This window comes from Terrapene carolina, unplaced genomic scaffold (assembly GCF_002925995.2).
Source record: "Terrapene carolina triunguis isolate 2854851 unplaced genomic scaffold, T_m_triunguis-2.0 Scaffold17, whole genome shotgun sequence".
Classification (NCBI taxonomy): Eukaryota; Metazoa; Chordata; order Testudines; family Emydidae; genus Terrapene; species Terrapene triunguis.
Window position 1 is genome coordinate 14,010,831 of NW_020664368.1, and position 14,353 is coordinate 14,025,183.

Consider the following 14,353-nt stretch of genomic DNA (forward strand, 5'->3'; position numbering starts at 1 on the left):
GATGCTCTATGCTGATGGGAGAGAGCTGTCCCCTAAGCATAAAAAAAGCCACCTCTGCAAGCTTCTCCTGCCGACATAGATGACTGGTGCCTCCCCATAAAAAATTTATAGAAAAAAATTGCCAGAAAATGTAAGTTTTCTGGATGAAAAATCAAAATGACTTCTCCCTGACTGCTTGCCTAGAAGGGTCTTATCAATTTTACCTTCTGTGTGCAAGGTAAAAAGTGAAATTGAAAAGAGCATTCTAGGTAAGCAGCCCACCAGCTGAAATATTCCACTTTGGTTCTCCTGAAATGAAATTTCCCTGGAAATCCTCTCCTACAAAAAATACAGCTTTTTTCACTTTTCATCCTGACTGAGGAGGGAAAAAATTTAAAAAACAAGACATTTATCATGTGTAGGGATTTCCATTTTCCTATCCATTCTTAAAAAAAAAAAAAAAAAAAAAAACACGAAAGCAAAACAAACAAAAACAATGTGAACAAAGGGTGAAAATAGCCAAGTATCATCATGTTAGCTGCAATATTTGGCTTATATCTTGTTTGCCCATCTGTTGCAGTTAGCTAAGCTATTTGGCACTTAACTGAATTTCCTTATCCAAAGTACCTTTACATAAGATCATAGGAATGACCATACTGGGACAGACCAATTGTCCATCTAGCCCAGTATCCTTATTCCGACAGTGGCCAATGCCAGGTGCTTCAGAGGGAATGAACAGAACAGCAAGCTTAAAACGGGTATTTTCTTTATAATTTTGCAAAATACCACTGAATTACAAACTAGGGGCTCTTTCCTTTAAACTATTTACTTGCATATGTAGTTTGACTGAAGTAAACAAGATTACTTATAAAATAAGAACTACTCTTGTGAATCAAGTATTTGCAGGATCAGGCCCTTGCAGTGAGGACTCAATACAGGTTAAAGAAAATCCAAGGTAAAGGATATTATAAGGGGTTTAGAGTACAACTTTCAGTGGAACCTAAGTTCCATTTTCAAGAGTGACCTAGGCACTTAGGGCCAGATCCTCAAAACCAACTAAGTACCTAAAATTGCAGATTGGCGCCTTGTTGGATTTTCAAAAGCACCTAGGCACCTAGAAAGGCAGCATTGTTGATGTAGCCTTTGTTGGTAAATGCTTCTTGACAAACCTCCATTGCAGCATGTAGAATGGCAAATAGTAATATCCAATTAATAGCTCAACAGAATACTGCTGTGGTAATAAGGCATTCCTGCCTGTGCACTCGAGGCTGTGTAGAAACGCAGTGAAGGCTGTATACCAATGCGCATTCTTGCACCAGTACTGGTGTGAATATTGATCACCAGATTTAGCAAAGCATCTGAAACACCAGCTTCTTTCAGTGCAAGCTAAAATGCTTATCTGTCAACCAAATCAAAAAGCCTCTTTGATGTCAATGTATGCCACATGAAGTGGGTAGTTTAATTCTCACTAGAAGCATGCCATATGTGCTGTCAGTGTCAAATCTGGACCATAAAATGATTTCACTTTCAGAAAAGGTCATAATCTTGCAAATATCTGGCCTTCCGTCAATCCCTCATTATATTCAAAAGCAGCGTTGTGTGCTCTTTGGCCATGACTTCAGTATGGATGAAAACACCCCAGCACATCATGCTTTCAAACTCTCCATTGATGTGCAAAAGAGTGCACATCCTCACTCTACCCTGGCCCCACCTGCAGGGCTGCCCTGAAGATTCATAGTTCCATACGATTGAGCCAGATCTGGAAACTTCACTACATGATGCTGGCACAATGCCATCAACCATGGTCACCCTCGTTGGTGCAATGATCCTAAGAAGACTATTCTTGTTTGATGTTGACTAGCACCTAACTTCCATTGAATTCAATTGGGATTTAGGCACCGAGGTTCTTTTAAAAATCCCACTAGGTGCCTATCTGTATCTGTAGGCATGTAAATACCTTTAAAAATGTGGCCCTTAGGAATTTACGTCCCTCTGACTTTTAATGAGACCTAGACTCCTAAGTACCTAAGTCACTGTGACGTTCCCCTCTGGTGTTGTCTGGACTTGAGATCTGCTAGGTCACTCCAATCCTCGACTCTGGGAGCCAGCCTTACCCTGCTTCGCTGTGAGAACCCACACTCCCGGGCTGTTCATGCACAGCCTCTGGCATGTAAGCTGCTCTTGGCCAGCTGCTGCTTGGATTGTGAAACCGAATGACACTAGCTAATATCTCCAGTCCCAGACACAACCCTAGGAACCTCGATCTTGCAGTGTCCAGTTATGCCCGCTGGATGCATCAAGTTTGTCAATTTAACAAAGAAATTGATATGTACCAGGCTTGTTATCCCAGGGGAGTCTCTGACACACTTCAAACCAAACGCGCTGCTTCAGGTAGAATTAACAAACAAATTTATTAGCTACAAAAGATAGCTTTTAAGTGATTATAAGTCAAAGCACAACAAGTCAGATTTGGTCAAATGAAATAAAAGCAAAATACATTCTAAGCTGATCTCAACGCTTTCGGTGCCCTTACAAACTTAGAGGCTTCTCACCACAGGCTGGCTGGTTGCCCTTCAGCCAGGCTCTCCCCTTTGATCAGTGTTTCAGTCGCTTGGTGGTGGTATCTGTAGATGGAGATGGAAGAAAGAGGAAGAGCATGGCAAACATCTCTCCCCTTTATCATGTTCTTTCTTCCTTCTTGGCTTTGTCGCCCCTCCCCCCACTTCAGAGTCAGGTGAGCATTACCTCATCATAGTCCCTGACTGACCAAGGGAACGGGGGTGACTCACTTGAAAGTCTAACAGATCTTTTGTTGCTGCCTAGGCCAGTGTCCTTTGTTCCTGTGAGGCTGGGCTGGGTTTGTCCCATACATGCCCTGATGAGGTGTGAACTGCCCTTCTGTTCCTGGAGAGTTTTGCCTGGGCTTGTTTTAAGCCATGAGGACACATTTTCAGCCTCATAACGATATACATGAAATTACAAGCTATAACCTTACTATAACGACAATGCTCAGTGCATCATGAGCCTTCCAAAGCCACCTGACATGACAAACTTTGTATTGGATACCACACAATCATATTATAAGGATGAACATGGGGGTGCAGGGTGTTTCCCAGAGATACAGAGTGTCACAGTAACTTTTGAAAATTTTACCCTTAGTCTTTCACCGGGGGTGCAAATCACCCCTGTGCAGAGAATCAGCACAAGGCTGATTCTCCTTTTAAATCCTATTTCCACCCTATTTGAGAGTTTAAGTGGGATGTAAGTACCGCATAGGGCCAGTGCTGGCTTTCAGCACCAGGGTGAATTTCACCCGTCAAGAAGCAAGTTTACAACCACTGTACTATTGTTGTCTTTCTCGTGATATACAGCTGAGATATATTATTCTCTCAGCTTGAAAAACAATCAAAACATGAGTTGCTTCACACAGAATAAAATAAAGAGAGCAGTAATAATAAGAATTATGTTACCAGATAAGGAACAGAATTAATGGATTGGGCTGGAACATGAAGTAAGGCATGAGTGAGAAAATCCAGAGCAACAAATAGCAGTGTGCAAAAAGTGGCACTAACAGAAAAGATGACAGATTAATGAAGATAATTCTAGAATGTATGCCAAGGACTGCAAATCCCGACAGAGGGGAAAAAACAGCACCATGAAGAGAGAGAACTTGGAAAAAAATCGAGAGCAGCAGGAACGCAGGAATAACCAGATAGTGCAGAATATGTAAGATGCAGGGAGTCCTCTGTCCAGCAGTGGATTGATAGTGGCAGATACACTAAAAATATGTTTTATTTGTGCTTCTAATGCACCCATGTGATGCTGCCATATTAGATTATGCTGCTTCACACTGAGTTAATGTCCCATATTCCAAGTTCATGTGATCTACATGATGCACCATAAAGAGACACACGGACCAGAATTGTTTTTTTCCCCAATGAATTTGATGTCAGTTTGGATAACAAATATTTAATTCCAATTTTATACTGATTGCCTGGTGAATGATTATATATTAATGTATTAAACAGAAAATAGATTCTATTATTATAACAGGCCATTTCAGTATTTTATTCTGTGAACCGCAAGTGCAGATCCTGATCTTGCAGTCATTCCTCAAGTATAACTCCCATTGACTTCCACAGGAATTTTGCCTATGTTAGGACTTTGAAAGCCTAGAGGACTGATCCAAAGCCTGTTGAAATCAATAGGAGCTTTTCCACTGACTCTTATGGAAACTGAATCAGGCCCTTGACACATATTCTTTTTACAGCTTCATTCTATTTCAATTATTTTCAAAGGGGGTTGGTAATCTTTTTGTAAATATATTGTCCTTTGGTATATGAAATGTATTCTTTTGATAGTCAGACTTTTATTCCTCAAAGAGTACTCTGATAATATTCATGCATGTGTTTAAGCATAAGCTTAACACCCATTGACATCAATGGAACTTAAGTACATGATTCACATTAAGCATATGCTTTTGTTCTTTCCTGAATACAGACATTAAGTAGGTGCCATTTTAAGATGCAGTCCTTTTCCCTTTATTCTTAAGTCAAACTGCACTGAAATAACAATTTCAGGTTGGGGTAACAGTCAACACAACATTTTACAAAAAATAATTGTGCAGATGCTGAATGTTGTAAATTACCTGCCAACACAAAAATGTGAAGTCTCAGTGAAACATAATATGTTTGCAAAATTGGATCATAAATGGACTCCTGAAATCCCTATGAGAAAAAACTAAGTGCTTTAAGAAAACTCACAAAAGCAGGGCTATAAAAATTTTGTCAATGCAGACTTCTAAAATGATCCCTGATCAGGACTCTAAGAAAAAGCAAAATAGCACAAACCTGTAAAAACAAACACTAGCAAGTAACATTTTAAAGCATTTTGATATATTGAGCAGTTTTAAATGCTCCCTTCAGTTTTAAAAGAGACGGAGTAAAAATGGCAACTAAACCCAAGACACCTAACACATTCCTCAGCCCACCTATTCTCCTCTATAAAAGCTAGAATGAGAAAACCCTCTTGACACAGAGATTTAATTTGGAATAAGATACATAAAATTTGATGTCTCCTCATAGGTTTTTTAACCCTGACACAGATCTGCCATATTCTACATACTGGATAAACACAGTTCTGAGGGTATTTCTCACACTAAAATTAGAAAAAAAGAATGGCATACACATTTTATACCTCCCTGAAGTGTTTAACTTCAGCAATAAAACATAGCACTGAAGCAAGAAAAAGCTTGCACTTGCTTTCCTGTGCTGTTTGCCCAAAAGGGATTACATTGCAGCATTTGTTTTATGTTGTGGAAGTGAATTCATTATAATGGAAATGCACCGTTCCACACCCACTCTCATTTAGCAAAGCAGCCAGTTTACACAGTCCATAGACAAGATTTGATCTTTGGCAATTTGGATTTAGAAATAGTGTAGCCTTGGAAAAAGCAATCTGTTGTCAATTTAAACTGTAAGATATGCTCTTAACGAGCCTTCTCTTTTAGAATCAAATGTGAAAATTGGTTGTTGAACTCCCGCTCCAGTTACTGTATTATGATATCAAGTGTGTAATAATTAAAGTAATGGTGCAAAAAGAAAGACCCATGTATTACTTATTAACCATATTTTTCTGGACTCATTATTGAACTCACGATGAAGTGAATTATTAGTTGCACAAAAGTACATTAGTATATTTCCATCTACCACACTATCACAATGAAATGCCACGTAACAAGTACCCTGGTGATTATGGTCTTGCTTTTGGCATGAAAGAAAGAAAATCCAATGCAACCTTTGTTCTTGTAAAAATTATTTCCATACACACTTACAAACACATTCCAATTAAAAGCACTGCTTGTTCTGTAGAGAACATTGTCTTATTAGCTAAGGATCTTTTCTACAGCATTGTAACACAATGGTAGCAAAGGTTACATCTGAAAGTCACTGGACATCTACACCAGGAGACAGGCTAAAAGGAAATTGAAAGGCAATTGTGAATACTGTGGTCCAACTAAATGCCAATTTAGAAACTAAATATAACTCCTGGAATCAGTTTGCACTTTTTAAATTACATTCCAAAGTGTGACAGGCAAGCAAAAAACATGGTAAATGCTCCTCTCCCAGATATTTTATGGCTTAGGCAAGTCAGGCTGCAAATGGATATGCCCTGTTAAAATAAATTAGCAAAAATAATTAAAAATAAATCAATTTTTTCTAAGGGTTAAGTTCTGATTTAATTTTCACTCATGTAAATATGGCATAACTACACTGAAGAGAATGGACCTACAGTACATGAACAACAGTGTAAACAAGAATTGAATTGGGCTTTATCATGCCAACATTGTACAGAGCTTAGTAATAACAAATCTACTGGCACATCTATCTATGGTGCCTTCTGTCCTCATTTGTGACTGCGATGGGTGTATAAACCTCACACTGGAACTGAAGGGATTAAGGAGCAACTCTGGGCCCAGGTGGGCCCGCCCATCCCCTCCTGCAAAGCCTGCTCCAGCAGGAGGTGGAGCTTAAAAGGGAGCGAGACAGCTCAGAAGGGGCCTGACGGGCCACGGAAAGAGACCTTCCTGGAGGGCTCCTGAAGAAGGATGCTGTAGAAACCTTTCCCTGAGAGACAGAGCCTGCCTGCTGAGCCCAGAGTGGCAGAAACTTTGGTTATTCTTTTTTTTTTTTTTTTTGCTACTATTTCATTTTATAAGATTCTGGTGAGGTAGAGAGTGGTAGGAGATGGTCCAGGGAGGCAACCTTAAGGCACTCCTGGGTGTTGGACACTGTTGCAGTTTACAGGCCCCTGGGTCAGAGCTTGGTGGACTGGGCTCCCCTACCAACCACTTTGTTGTGGAGGGTCCAAAAACCCTCTCTTCCAGACCTCCCTTTGAGAAACTCAGAGAGAATAAAGACATTGCAAACTCCAGGGCTAGGAGTGAACACCCGCAGGGTATCACTAAACAGACAATGTTCTTTCCCCTCCACTGGGAAGGCATGGGACCCAATATCTTCCTTGGGACTCTGTTACCCCAGAGAGGAACATGGCTAGTTTCAGTGTGGGAATGATTTTCAATCATTTTGGATGTCTTTTACAGATTTTAGTCTCAAGTTTCTTACTACCTCAGGCCTAGTCTACATTTGGGAATAGCCATCAATGGTGTCACAGCTCTAGTCAAGTGCCCTCTCAGACTGCAGTGAGGGGAATACAAGCTTCTGGATCACTGGGTGGTTTAAGCCTCCTGCATCAGAATGGCATCCTGCCAGTGCCCTTGTCTTGGGGTCCTTATGTAACCCACACACCTTCTGGGTGTGGTGTTCTGTCCCATCTAGTGGCACCAAGACCACTTAGAGAGAGTTAAATGAGACTCCTCTACAGCCTTAGCTAAGAGCCAGTTAGCTTTTAGCTCATGCACTAGAGGTTCATGCACTAAGCTCCAGAGATCTCCAGTTCGATCCCGCCCGCCGATGACCAGGCTCTGTCGACGTTACACTTACACACATTCTCAAATTGCAGACGCTTTGTCTAGTATCCCTCCTGAGAACTGGAACCTTCTGTCCAGCTGTCTAGCCCCTCTGGATGCAGTGCTGACCCTTCAGACTCCCCTGTACTTAAACACATTCTCTCCCAGAATGCCACTCTTCAGGTGTGAACCTTCTAGTTTACAGTTGAACTCTCAGGAGACTCATGGTAAGTGTAAATCATGTAATACACACACATAGATATACTTTGCCCAGAGGCTAAGACCTGGTCTACACTTAAAACTTAGGTTAATATAGCTATGGCACTCAGGGATGTGAAAAAGCCACACCTGAGTACTGGAGCTATGCTGACCTAACCCTTGGCGACAATCTAGCTATGGAAACCCCCCTTCCATCGCTGCAGTCTAAGTCTACACTATAGGGTTATAGTGGCATCACGTTCATAGTGTAGACATGGCCTTACACCATTGCGCTTTTACTTAATCATATAAAACACAAGAGAGTACAGATCATTTACAAAACAGTAAGCATCCTAACCACAATGCCCCCTACTGGCTCACCCATCCCCTGGGATTCCGTGAGGGAGCATCCAGGCTCTGGCAAGCAGACCTTAATCACACAGACCCTACATGTTGGGTTGTTTCTCTCTGTTCTTGAGCTGTAGACAAAATGTCCAAAGACCCCAAATAGACCAGCTCTTCCCTTTTTATAACTTTTACCCCTCGCCCCCCCGTCAGCTTCCCCAGATGACCAAAAATCCCTGCCAGGTGATGTGGCTGCCAAGGCAACTGTTTCCCCTGCTAAACTTGTTCTCCTGGTTGGGAGCCAGTGCACTGTTTAGAGCAATTCATTTCAATAGAAGAGCACATAACCTCAATGATTCTCTTTTGTCATTCTTTGGCCACCAGCCTTTGGCATTTCAGCCCAACACAGAGGCTAACAAACAACAGAGAAGACAAAAGGCTGCACATGCAAAATGGAGTTTGTGCTTGGTAAAGATCTATACAGAGAAGCATTCATGATACAGAAGTTTTCACAGTAACATTTCATAATGTCAGCCAGATTTCACAAGTTCTCAAATCATCACAAATGGTCACTAACTGCTAAAGCTGCACTAGAGTTAACCGCTAAGAATATAGAAAGGTAGCTCAGGGTTTGCACTAATGGAGCAAATTGGGTTTTACAAGTCAAGATAAACCCAAATTAACTCTTTGTCCACACATAGGATCAGCAGCACTAGTTTAGCTACATAGGTAGCTGGCCATGGATGCTGAGTCAGGGATATTCCTGAGGCCTTAGACTAGCCCTTAGATCTGAATTGTCTTTGCTCTAACAATTTTTTCATAAGTTTTCTATTTAGCTTCCAATAGCATTATCAGAATAATAACTTCTTAATAAATGTTTATAGATTCAATTTTGTGGGTGGTTTTCAACCCAGACACCACATAATTATTTGTCACTGTCTTTTGGGTTCTCTGGGAAATCTGGCAACAACATTTTATATGTGGCAAATATGTTGTAAATTCCTCTTGCTGTTCAAAATTGTCATCTGGCCTGGAAATAGAACTTCTTGAGTTGTAACCAGAACCATGCATTATAGGACCTACAATAGTATCCACTTGAATCTTGTATTACTCAGGAAATTGCCCTAATCCATGAAATACCTTTGTCTTCATTGGGTCACCTGGAATTAGAATATTTCCTACTGCCACTATCAATTTTATAAATTTGAGTTTCAGACTTGAGTTCTTAAAGTTGAAGAAGCTCATTTCTATATTTACCAATGACAGGTTTTATTAAGAAATACAAAGAGCAATTACGTTATAATTATCATTATATCACATGAGCTAGGTAGATATTAATAATAATAATGTTTAATATTGTGGTAGCATCTACAGGCACAAGCAGGATTGTAGTCCATTGTACTAGGCACTGTAGACATATATAATGAAAAGATGGTACCCATTCCTAAGGTCATACAATCTAACAATGCTGGTTTAACGTTTGAATTTTCATATGGACCCTTTTAAGGTGAAATGCATCTTATTGTTATCGGATGCCAGCCAGATGGATAACAAGTTGTGATTGCTGTGATATCTGTTACTGACTGGCTACAAATTGTGTACAGATGAGACCAGATTCTCTAGCTAGGTTACACCCCTTTGCATCACTAAGAAGGCACAAAGAGGCTGTAATCTGACTGTCAATGCCCATCAGAGAATTCCTCTAGCACAGGTGAACTCCCTGCTGATGCCCTTCCTGGTGCAGGATTGGAGAGGGAGTGTGCCAGTGCTCCACCATAACAATTGTCCACCGAATAACCTCGCTGCCTGACACTCCTCCATACATTGAGACTACTATAAAAAAATCCTATTATTTTTGTTATCCCTTCATTCTCCCCCTCCTGGCTCAAGCACTTGTTATATCTCACCTTGTAGACTGTACATTCTTTGGGGCAGGGATTATACGTTTGTGTAGTGCATGCATGGGTCCTCAACCTGACGGAGGCCTTGTAGGAAAGATTCTGATATCAAGGGAACTGGGAGGACACAGCCCTGTGAGAAGGATGCTCCTGTGGGGAACCCTGAGTGAGTTTGGGCCTCAAGACCAGAGCCAAAAGGCTGAGCTCCAGCTAGGAAGAGCTGGGAGGACTAGCTGTGAGAACATACTGGGGCAGGTGGAAAACTCTGGTTGTGACAGAAGATGCCAGAGGAACTTTTGTGTGGTGGTGATGGACTTTATTCTGAGATGCTGAGGATTGTTTTGAACTGTTGCTGTTATTAAAACAGCCCAACACGGAGGTGGTTTTAATCCAGAGAGAAGCCTGTGTGCAGATCTTTCAGAGGTCCTGAAGAGGGGGAAAGAGAGGCAGAGAGCTGCAGAGTGACCTCTGACCACAAGGGGGATGGCTAATCTTGTTACAAGCTAGAAATTTAAACACCAGAAATGCCACTTTTTATGCAGTACTTATAATTTTCTGCATTGACATATCAGAAGACAAGGAGAGTGAAAAACTAAATCCATTCAATTTGCTTGTGACATTTAAAAGTGCTAAGGGGGGGGGGGGAGGCTTTTCATTAAAAAAAAAAAGAAAAAGAAAAAAAAGAAGAAGAATATGAACCAAGGGCAGGTTTTAGATATTTGGGCTGCAACAAATGATGACTGAAGCCCTGTTATGTTACATTCTGTTCCCCCAGTCAGTCAAGATCCAGAATCGCAGCAGTATATTTTAGTTTCTCCCTCTAAATATGCCAGACAGAAGCATTATCCTATCATCTTCCACCAACTTAAGGAATCCCTGCTGTTGGGACAATAGCTGCAATGCCAGGTTGCCACTGTGAAGGAAGTGACAGCATCACACAGCAGTATTTCTGCTGCTAGGAGAGGTCAACAAACACATCACTGTTGAGAAAGGAAGTCAAGCTTCATTTGTTCCTTTCAATTAAAACAAATACTATAGAAGAAAGCAGTAGCATGTTACAGTAATATTTGTAACCCGTACAATCTTTACCATATGTTCTATTAGCCCTTTTTTCTTTGCAAGAAAGAATGTATCCCAATATTTAGACATTTTTGACACAGAGCATGTGCTAACATTTATTCAGTGTTATTTGTCTTAATGAATAATGCGGAGGGAAAGAAATATATGATTTTTTAAATGATAATTGTGCTTGTTGTACCCAGCATTACAACAAAATAAGCTTATAGCTGAGGATTTTTTATGAGGTGAATTTAATCACCTGACTTTATCTGTGTAACTAAGACCATATTTTCCCATTTATAACACAATAAATCCTCACTCTACAAGTTCGTGCCAGAAGTGGACTGAGATACATTTTCAAAATAATTAAATTGTATTATTAACTGATTTTTTTTATTGGTGATCAAGAGTTTGTGTTTGTTCTTCTTCTGCTTCTTTTTAATAGGCTTTTTTAAGCTATACATGTGATTAGTCTAGCTTCATTTCAAATTAATTTTCTTTTCCAGAAATGTTACCTCAATTATACAAGTCAGTGTGAAGACAGCTACTATCCTAATATTGATGGGGTTTGGTATCATTGGGAGCCACTGTATCTTTCCATTTAATTTTCATTTGATGGAATACTTTTCTTCAGTGTTTCTTCATTTTACCTCTAATCCGTTTCCTGAAAGGACAATAACATTTCTGATTTCTACATTACTTTTCACCTGAGGAGCTCAAAGTGTTTGACAATAGTAACTAAGTCTCATGACACTCCTCAGAGGTAATTAACATCCCCATTTTACAGATGAGAAAACTGAGGTATAGAAGTAAGAGTTTCATACCTTTACTCACATTGATTAGTACCATACTTTGCTAATAGAGTATCAGAGTCTGGCCCCAAATTATTTATCTAAGGTCATGTAGAAAAGCTGGGGAGGGAACCCAGAATTCTTGTTGCTTGGGCATGAGCTCCGCCACTAAATCATGCTTCCTGCTACTGTCCCTATTGTCAATCAATCACATTTATTAATTGTAGTATAGTAACGCCTAGATGCCCTGACAAAGATCAGGGTCCCATAGATTTCCTACAGATTGCCTTGAAGAGTCTGCACTCTAAATATATAAGGCAAGGAGAAAAGGATGCAGAAAGGTCATACAGCACCAGGGCCGGCTCTAGGATTTTTGACACCCAAAGCAAAAACAATTTTGGCCGCCCCCCCCCGGCCCCGCCTCAACTCCGCCCCTTCCCCAAATCCCCAGCCCTGCCTCCTCCCCCCAGGCTCTCAAGCCTAGGAGGGAGGGAGGGAGGGGGAGAAGCGGCGCCCGCGCCGCGGCCACTCGGAGTCTCCCCCTCCCTCCCAGGTTTGAGAGCCTGGGAGGGAGGGGGAGACTCCGAGTGGCCGCGGCGCGCGAAACAGCTGATTCGCGCGCTGCTGCTCCCCCACCCTCCCAGGCTCTCAAGCCTGGGAGGGAGGGCGAGTAGCGGCGCGTGAGCGGCAGCAGCAGCAGAGGTGAGCTAGGGCGGCCGGGGCACATTTTTAGGGGCGGCATTCTGGCGCCGACCATGCCGCCCCTAAAAATGTGCCGCCCCAAGCACCAGCTTGTTTTGCTGGTGCCTAGAGCCGGCCCTGTACAGCACATCAGTGGCAGAACCAGGATTAGAAAGTAGGTCTTCTGAATCCCAGTTTAATGCTCGTATATATTGGACCACGCTGTCGCTCATTCAGAAGGTAAGCACACACACCATTAAGAAAAGTCAACGTATTTGAAATGGATTCTGCTCTTGTCCCCTCAGGGATCAGCCACTTAACTTGTTTCTTTCTGTAGAGTCTGCAGCGAGTGTCCTAAATGGCTTATTGATGTCTTTTCTTCCTACCAGCATCACCTCAATTTTTCCTAGGTTGTACTTTAGCCAGTGGTTTTCATCCAGGCCCTTGCAATATGATGTCAGTTGACAAGGATATATATGGCTGGGTTTCCTCAGGACATGCTGGCAGTGGAGTTGATAGTCTCACATGAACTTTCCTAGGGGTCTCACATATATGTTGAAAAGGAGACAAAATAAAATTGACCTTTGCAGGACCCCACATGTGAGCGCTCTTGAGGATGAGGTGTTGTTGCCTATCACCATTCTCTGGGATCCATGCTCCCTCAATAAACAATAACTAAATATTTACTCCTGAAGTGTTCATTTGTATGGACTTTTTTTGGACTGATTTCCCCCAATATATCAGTGAAATGGCTCACATATGCCAGTAGTTACTAATCAGTAACTAATTTACCACTTCAAGGATATCCCCACTTCACCTGGCCAGCTGTCTTCTCTTGCCTTATGGAACAAGTATTTTCATTGTATGTTCTTACAAGACTCTAGATGAGAAGATTCTTATGGTTAGTGCTCTGTGTCCACCTCCTTTTTTGCCATTTCCTGTCATTGCTTCTTTTTATCTTGTTGTTCACCCGGGCCCAGGAAGAAGAATAAGGTTCAGCCATAGCTGTTGCTTCCCCCCCGCCTCACCTTGGTTAGACCTCAATTTACTACGTATGTAGTTAATTGGTTCAATTGTTACATACAGATTGCTTCTTTCTTTTTTCTCCACACTCCCTCCCCACCTTCACTCCCAATTGTTAAAGCTCCTCAAAGCAGCATTTGGCTTTTCAAATGAAGTGGCCAGATTGTTTGATGCCTGAACTTTCCCATTAAAAAAACTGATCTTCAAGACAACAAAAGCAAAACAGACAAAAATCTTTCCCTCCGTCGATCTGATCACTTACATGACATTTATGATCAGATATGAGCAACTATCAGAGAATTTATCTTTTTGTTTCTCATTTCATGGGGTTCTAAGAGAATTTATCTTTTTGTTTCTCATTTCATAGGGTTCAAGCAGATTTGTACTTGGGGCAGCCATTCCACCGCTGCTCTTGCTCCTGTGGCTACACTACTATTTTTTCAGACTACATCAGATGAGAGCTAGCATAAGTATGTCTGTGAAGGCTGGGAATCACACCCCTAGTTGATAGTGTACACACAGTGTTACACAAGCGCTCCACTTTGCCAGCCAAACAAATTCCATGTCTGCTTTAAGGTCTTTGTCCTTATCATAAGAGCCTAACATGGAGACGGTCCAAGCTATCTCAATGACCACTAGTCTGTCGGCTCTCTACCATGTGTGCTACATACAGGGGAGAACTTTCATTGGTCAGAGCCCAGGTCTGAACTCATGAGCCATGCATTCTAAGTGGCTTGCCCATGATCATAGAACCAGCTTCACTGAAGAACAAACTGAGCCTGAATCAATTCCCTCTCCCCTCCCCACCTTCTAGAATGTTCCAAGCTTCACATGTTTAATCTTGATTTCTCTAAATAACCATGTCATAACATACACAAGACAGCTATTCTGGAAAAGAGCCATTGGCCCCT